The sequence below is a fragment of the Doryrhamphus excisus genome, linkage group LG5 (assembly GCF_037039965.1).
Source record: "Doryrhamphus excisus strain RoL-2023G ecotype Guam linkage group LG5, RoL_Dexc_Guam_v1.1, whole genome shotgun sequence".
NCBI classification, from domain to species: Eukaryota; Metazoa; Chordata; class Actinopteri; order Syngnathiformes; family Syngnathidae; genus Doryrhamphus; species Doryrhamphus excisus.
In genome coordinates, this window is record NC_136361.1 from 12994123 (window position 1) to 13001432 (window position 7310).

Here is a 7310-nt window from a genome sequence, read left to right on the forward strand (position 1 = left end):
CAGCAAATAATGAAAATAAAGACGCGTGGTTGCGTACCCATTCGCGTGTGTGTCGCCATTCATTTCATGGAGGTCACCCTGCCTGTCTGCCAACTTGGGTGGAACCCATTGACTCATGTAATCAGATTAAAGTAATCAGATTACAAGTAGTGGAAGCTGTTAGTACACACAGACACAAACATACGTACATACACAAACACGGCCTCTTTGGTGCAGTGATAAGTGTGTACGCCAAGCAAACAGGAAGTGTGTACTAAAGGAATACTTTTTTTTACCAACAAATAGAATAAGCTCGTTGTCGGCAGGATTCGAACCTGCGCGGGGAAACCCCAATGGATTTCTAGTCCATCGCCTTAACCACTCGGCCACGACAACCGTGTGGTCAAGCCATGGCCTTATGTAAAATGTACTAAGATATAATACAAGCTTGTATGGAACTAGCATAACACTTATAACACTTAGATTAGCTGCTAGCTGCTAACGCATTCTCCTGGTAGCAACTGGAACCTAATCTGGATGCTAAACATGGTCGAGAAGGCAACATTTTTTGACTTTTGTCCTCTGACACTTTCTCGCTTGATGACAGCGTGACAAGCTAACTTTCCCCTCCGAGGTAAACACACACTGAACTCTTAACCTGACACACACACACACACACACACACACCTGCTCTCAAACGTCAGCCTTCTCAAGGTTGAACCTGCAGTAAATCTGCACTGACACACACACACAAGCATGGAGGCTTCTGTTGGAGAAAGCACTATTCTTATCATTATCCATATTACTACACAATATTACTATTGTGTGTATTGTGTTTATTCAATGCATGTTACTATTGTAGACCATTAGCATGCCATGTTGGACTGTACACAGCAGGAGCATCATCGTCATCATTAACACGTTCACTTCTCCCCCTACAGGCCGCACACTAAATAGCACCATGGTACTGGCATTGCATTTCTTAATATTTAGATTATATTCTCATTCATTCATTCATTCATTTTCTACCGCTTTTTACTCACGAGGGTCACAGGGGGTGCTGGAGCCTATCCCAGCTGTCTTCGGGCTAGAAGTGGGGTACACCCTGGACTGGTCGCCAGCCAATCACAGGGCACATATACAAACATATACACCCATTGTTATTATTGTATTTTCCAAATATTTCCACTTGTCAATTTTCTTCTCATAATGATGACTTTATTTCCATAATATTTTGACTTCATTCTCATAACATTATAACTTTTTCAAAAAAATATTAGTGGTTTAGTTTTGCTTCTGATTATATAATGACTTTTTCATATTTCAAATTTATACTACTAAAATGACATTATTTTTCTTTATAATATAATAAAATATAATAAATATAATATTTATATAAAAGTTATAATAAAAGTTTCATTTTTTGTGTTACACGTGAGAATACTACATTTTTTTCTTAATATTTAGATTATATTCTCATGACATTATAAATATTTGCATAGCGTAATTTCCCAAAAAGCAGCGGTGAGTGTCTTTCACTTTCTCATACATGCACTTTGAAAGAACTTCTAAACAGCCACTCTAGCCAAACTTTTTATGTGCGTCTTAACTGGCTGGGTGGGCCTGCATGAAGCGTCTGTCCAAACACACTGATTGACAGCTTGCACGGATTGGCTCTTCCTCTGTGCTCGCCGCTTTCATTCCCCATCGTCATGCAAGACTTATTTTTCAATCTATGCATTCAGCTGAAATGTTTGAAGGTCGCCGTGTGATCATGTGACACGCCACCCTTTTGTAGCGACAGTTGCTGCAGGAAAAACACTCTTACACACGCAGTAATGAGACAGCACCAAAGCGACACTTGGCCACAAAAGGGTCCTGCTGTCACCGTCAGGGTGGGCCGACAGCAACACTGAGGGTCACATGACGCTCTTATCCTGACACAGTCTGCTTTATTGGCCCGAATGTGTGCAGGAATGGCCGATGATTAGTAAAAATGTGCATATTTAAGCAAATGCTAAGTATTTTTGACCCAATTAAGTATTTTCAACCATAACAGTGGTCAAGTTGATGAAATGTAGTATTCTACACTGGTCAGGATCAGACCTGATTGACAGAGAAGCAGGTTTTTTGCAGGTTTGAATGATCTCACAGCAGGCACAGCATCCCTAAAAAAACACAGGTAACATTTACCCACGCAAAGCTGAAACTCAATTCTGGATCCCCAATGATTTCCTGTCCGCCTATTTTTCAGGTTCCCTCGAGAACACATTCATAATAACATACAGTACATGAGCATTTGATTTATTTATGTCTTAAATGGTTTATTTACTTTAGTTTTGTCTACTATCTTGTACAGGTGTATATATTTCTGTACAGGTGTTATTTAATGTTTTGAGGGCTCTGATAATGTTTAAAAAAACATATCTAGAAGGTCATAGACAGGTTTTCAAGGATTTAACTACAAAATATCCATCCATCCATCCATTTTCTATACGGCTTATCTTCACTAGGGTCGCGGGGGTATGCTGGAAAATTAATCTTAGTATGAATGATAAACATTTAGAGCAGGGGTTTCAAACACGCGGCCCACGGGCCAAATGTGGCCCGCAGGACACTAGTTTGAGGCCCCCGCCTTGATATGAAAGTTTAATGTTAGTGCGGCCCGCGCAAGTTTGATATGGATGCTGTATGGTATCATGTACCCAGAAAAAATTATTACGTTTGATTAATGTTCATGTTAAAGGTTAAATAACTGTTAATAGTTATCCTCCCTATCCGTGTGGAAGTGGTAAGTTTTTGGCTATTTAAGTTTAAAGGAAATAACTTGAAGGCTACCGTTTAGGTCGCTAGCTCTCTAGTTTGCAAGTGAGCATGTGTCTCAAGACCCTGCAGTTGCGCAATATGTTGTAAATAAAAAATATATAAATGTGACTATAGTCGTGTTTTGTCATGTCTACAGAGCTCTAATAATGCTTTGTTAATAAAATAATTTGTCTACCCACCAACTATATGTGGTTTCTTAAGTTTTTATTATTTGCCGTTTTATTATAATTATTATATTTATTTATTACTGATTGATTGATTTTCTTTATTCTTGATTTGTTTATTTATTTTTCATCTTATTTTGTGCAGAAAAATAAAAAGTAAGATATGTGAGAGCAGTGGAATGTTTTATCAGAGCTTTTATTGTAGAAAATCGGAACCAAAGCACTGAAAAAGTTTGTATATTTTTCTGTTTTTAATAAATGCGTTTTTTGGGTTTTTTTGAAAAACCTTATGCGGCCCAGCCTTGCCCAGACCTACCTCCAGTGGCCCCCAGGTAAATTGAGTTTGAGACCCCTGATTTAGAGCATGTTGCTGTACCTCCTGTAAAAGTGCAGCGTCAAAAGCCAAATGTGGCAGCGACAACGGGCCCTGAAAGTGGCGCAGCGTGGCAAGGGCCTTAAAGGGCCGGAGTGTAAATCTTCAGACGGGCGCTCTCTTCTCCTTATGGCAGACAACTGTGCTGGGATCACACGGCCAGCTCGGCATTCCTGACATTGTGGAGATGTTAAAGGTATACGCTGCTGTCTAAACACACACACACTCGGCCGTCTCCTCGTCTTGCTGTTCCACCTGGACTCATCTGCTCAGGGAGCTGAAACACACACCCTTGTGTTAAAATAACCTCTGTTGTGTTATCATAAGGTGTGTGTCTGAGGCCTAGACAACACACACACATACACACACACACGCTTTGTAATCCCACACACAGCCTGAAGCAGCAGGCTGAATAAGCACAGAGCAGCGTGGCCAACATTCACAGTGTCAGCAGGTCAAATACAGTAACACACAGACACACACACACACACAGCAACATGAAGCCGGCCGCATTGTCCTGCGGCGCTGACGAGATGCCAGCAGCTGCTGCTGCAAAGAAGAAGAAGACAAGACGGACAATAGAGGAAGCACTGTAACGAGATACGCTCGCTGGTTTCTCACCAATTTAGGAAATGGACCGAAGGTGAAGACAGCGGAAACATTTATAGAATATTAAATCAAACAAACGAGTCATTTAAAGAGACAGATGATGTCATCAAAGAATGAAATGTACACTACATCACAGCATATCATGCCATTGCACACATACCATGCAAATCTATGTCTGTGAGCACTATTATCAGGCATCCAATTGGATGCTGGGTAAGTGTTAAGATGTTCTGCCCTGACCCCATTAAAATTCTTGTAAAAAAAAACCCCAAATTAAAGTCCAACACTTCAGCATTACATTAATGGAGACCTATAATGCTTTTTCCACTTTTCTGACCTATAAATGTAATTAAATGTTGTTTTCCCGTGTTAAACGATGCCAAAGTTTCAGATAATGAGGTTTGCAAATTTGGAAGTGAGCCCTGAAAGAAGTTTGGATGGCTCAAAATGCTCTGTTTCAGAGGGCGTTGCAAAACTGTTCTTTTATGATGTCACAGAGGAGCACCCTTCCTTATGGGCGTGGCTGTAGGCAAGATACGCTCTTTGCCCAACCCCATGCTCTGCTATCCCCCGCCCTTCCCAAATACTTCTCTGTTTACGAGGGCAGACGTTATTAGAGTCAGTGATTTCCAGCAAAAGAAATATATTTGTATCTGTCTCACACATTTCTCATGGGACTGTTTTTGTGAACATGAATGTGAAATATCCGCTAAACTGTTGCTGAAGCAGGAGACTAGGGTTCAATTCCACCCTCGGCCATCTCTGTGTGGAGTTTGCATGTTCTCCCCGTGCATGCGTGGGTTTTCTCCGGGTACTCCAGTTTCCTCCCACATTCCAAAAACATGCTAGGTTAATTGGCGACTCCAAATTGTCCATAGGTTTGAATGTGAGTGTGAATGGTTGTTTGTCTATATGTGCCCTGTGATTGGCTGGCGACCAGTCCAGGGTGTACCCCGCCTCTCGCCCAAAGACAGCTGGGGTAGGCTCCAGCACCCCCGCAACCCTCGTAAGGAAAAAGCGGTAGAAAATGAATGAATGAATGAATGTTGCTGAAGCCATAAGCAGTGCGCTCTCGCTAGGAAAGATGCATTAATGTGCATCCACGGAGGTGGGGAAATCACAGTACTCACAGATGTGAAGTCATTCGGGTGTGTGACCAACCACAGCGGACTGAGCATGCTTGGAGACGGACTGTGGGTGGAATAAATTAAAACAGACCTTTTTGGCGGGAAGCACAAATCCAAGGAAATACAGCTGAATAGGTGCAGATTCTGAAAGGTCTAGAACATTTTCTGTACGGGTTATTGTGTATCTGCTCTATAGAAGTCCACAACTTAATACAAATGGTCAAAAAATGTGCATAATATGGTAAAGGTAATGTTTTCATTTCATTTGAACATGCATCAGATTACAATTGAGTGCATCCCATAATCAGTTCACAGTTCCACATGTCCAAAAGGAGTAGGAAGAAGCAAAGCTTATTAAATCCTACCCCTCCATCTGGTACTTTTACAATCAGTAACTGTTACATTTTTTCACTTCCTGCTTTCATAATATAGTTTACGTTTTTTTTGGTTTTTTTAATTAATTAATTAATTTATTTATTTATTTTTATTTTTTGTCATGTACCAAAGTATGAGGTGATATAACAATACAATGACATAATGGGTACCATCGTAACTATGGTCAATATAGTGATATGTATAGCACATCATCCTTGTATTCAACATCATCAACTGCTTGTATTGTTTCTTGAATTGGCTCATCGTTGTGCATTGTTTGAGGGTCTTATTCAATCCATTCCATAGTTTGATTCCACATACTGAAATGCTATAGGTCCCCTTTAAGTGCTAAAAATACCGAGGTTTCTCTACACCACCTGTGTAACTAGCCATTACGCTTTGTATGTGAAAGGTTTCAGAAAGGCAAAGTAAAAAAGTTTGTGTCTTGTGGTGCAAATGTGTGGGGGGGAAGATGAGCAAAGGAGGGCGAAGGCGTTGAGTTTCCCAGTTGCAGGTGTCAAATGTGAATATTTGATGGTGGGGTTTGCTCTTGTTCCGGCTCACCGTCACAGACTTGTCGGCTCAACTCAGTGAAGCGACACCTTCACCAGCAGCACGACAAGCAGGTCACCACACACACGAGGCATCCTGGGACAGTCACAACACAGACAGACTTCTTGTCATCATTGATATGGTTTCATATTGATGGTAAAGAATGTGTTGAATTTTCGAGGCTCATGATGTGATCACTCGTCAGGCAGTGGTTATAAAGCCCTGGTCTCATCCCGCTATACTTGCAAGCGTGGGCAAAATCTTGACATGAGTACCGCCTTGGTACGGATTTGGGAGGATGCAGACATTAAATAGCACTTTTAGTGAAGGACAAATTTTCGTTGTGTGAGGGGCTGTGTCACAGTCTCGGCACCAGTTTGACTGTCCAATGAGCTCGTACAGATCGTTTGGACCATGACGGGTGATTGTGTGGATAAATAAATAAATGGACTGAAGACCAGTCCAGGGTGTCGCCCAAAGACAGCTGGGATAGGCTCCATACATACCCCCCGCCACCCTAGTGAGGATAAGCGGTATAGAAAATGGATGGATGGATTATGAAATACAAAACATGAGTTGTGGATGCCAGCATTTTGCTAATGATCTGGTAAAACAAGCATACCGTATCAGCTATGTTTGGCATTGGCTGTTTGGCTTGGAAAATAAATAAAGTATCTCCTGACAATTTTCATTTAGTAAAAGTAGCTCCTACAAGAAAAAACCTTGGCATGTTGGCTACACAGTCATGAGATTGGGAAGAGCCAGGGTTCGATTCTCCGCTTTCTGAGTTTGCATGTTCTTCATGTGCATGCATGTGTTTTCGCCAGGTACTCCGGTTTCCTCTAAAAACATGCATGTTATTTTAATTGGCGACTCCAGGGTGGACCCCGCGTCTCGCCCAAGCTGGGATGGGCTCCAGCATACCCCCGCAACCCTAGCGAGGATAAGAATAGAAACTAGCATAGAAAACTAATGGATGGATGGATATGTGATCGGTATTGTTATTGGTATTGGCCGATTTCACTCATGGATGATCGGGATCGGCATCGGCAACATAAAACCCTGCTGGTGCTGCTTAATATTGTTTAGTTGTCTTTTTAAATACATATTTTTAGCAAGTGCTCTGGGCCAATAATAAAAGCCATTGGTCGCATATCGGACGCCCCTGACCTACATCAAGATCTTCATAGACACTCCTCTGTCATCTTCTATGTCTGTTACCATGACGACGGTCATGATACTGATGCCTCTCTGGGTCACAGATGAAAGGGTGCAGGTAACCTAAGGAACTAAAGACACACACAC

General features: G+C 41.6%; 1 non-coding gene across 1 annotated transcript; it reads right to left on the bottom strand.

The window, feature by feature from the left end:
• Window positions 1–293: 293 nt before the first annotated feature.
• trnas-aga (transfer RNA serine (anticodon AGA)) lies at window positions 294–375 on the bottom strand. The gene has a single exon. It is a non-coding gene; the product is annotated as a tRNA-Ser (tRNA).
• Window positions 376–7310: the final 6935 nt, after the last annotated feature.